Genomic DNA, 1,286 nt, shown 5'->3' with positions numbered 1-1,286 from the left:
TTTTTTTTTTTATCTAATAATAGGATAACGAGGGGGAGGGGAAAGTTTAGAAGGTTTCATCAGATTCGTCTAAGAATATGGTGCACCAGCCCCGCTGTCGAAAGTAAAAGTATCTTTAACCGATCCCTGTAGGATCAGATCCCCCTTGCTCTGTTGTCACCTCCGTTCCACAGGCGGAGAACAATATTTGGCCTGGAGGGCCGTGGCCAGATCGGCAGGCACGATAAAATTATACATCGAGGCCCATAAACGGGCCCGAAAGTTGGCCGTTAAAATTAAAATCTGCCGTAAGACGTTGTCCACCGATGAATTACGACTAAGCCGTATCTTACGAGGACCACCCTTGCATTATTTGCTTCGTCACCTCCGACGATTAAGCTTTTTCCCTTAATAATTTTCACTTTTGTGAAAGCTATTTCGATGAATTTAACATTCATTTTTCAAATTATTATTTAAAGAGAATATATAAAAATCGATACTGGATTTTTTTCTAATAAAATACATCTTAGATTTTTACGGCGATATTTCTTTCTTTCAATTAATTCTAAATAATAATGCAGGAGAAAAACATTCTACAAGTTTTCGTTCGCTCGAATTTTGCATAACGAGATGTATAAATATCCGTCTGGTAATAAGATACAAGAGATAAAAAAGAAAAAAATTGAAATATTCTCCACTTAAACATCTTAACAAAATACCAAGAAGGATGATCTCGATCCACGATCTACGATCATCTTTTTCCTTCGCTCACCCTCGCGCGCGAAAAATCACGTTGGACAGGAGGAAGGGGAGAGGGGGCGCTGATAAACTGGACTCTATCTACGCCTCGAATCGTCTGTTCCTTTATCGACTATAAACCGAGGGGGGAAGGAGAGACGCGAGACGTGGTAGTAGAAGGTTGCAGGAATAAAGGCCTCATTGCCGTTTACCCATAAAATCGGCGGCATCGCGTCCGCTGCCTCGTTGCTTGCATATAATATGCCAGCTAGTAATAAACTCCCTGTGGCGTGTCTGCGAGACGATTGGGCATTGCTTTTCGTTTTATTATCACTTTATTATTACCGCGGCTTTGCCTTTATAGCCGTATTAAGGCCGGAACGCGCGCGGGGCCGTTCCTCCGGGGCCTTCCAACTGCGCGCGCGCGCGCGCGAGAGAGACCCGGCGCAGTGATTCATTTCTGCCGATCGTTCGTGGGACGCGGCCACTCTTTACCACTCTATCAATTATAGCACGCCAATGAACCCGAGCCGAGTTTTTAAAGACTCGAGACACCGGGTCGGCCTCGG

The sequence above is a fragment of the Apis dorsata genome, unplaced genomic scaffold (genome assembly GCF_000469605.1).
Source record: "Apis dorsata unplaced genomic scaffold, Apis dorsata 1.3 scaffold_133, whole genome shotgun sequence".
In the NCBI taxonomy this organism is placed as follows: domain Eukaryota; kingdom Metazoa; phylum Arthropoda; class Insecta; order Hymenoptera; family Apidae; genus Apis; species Apis dorsata.
This window is presented reverse-complemented; position numbering follows the sequence as displayed.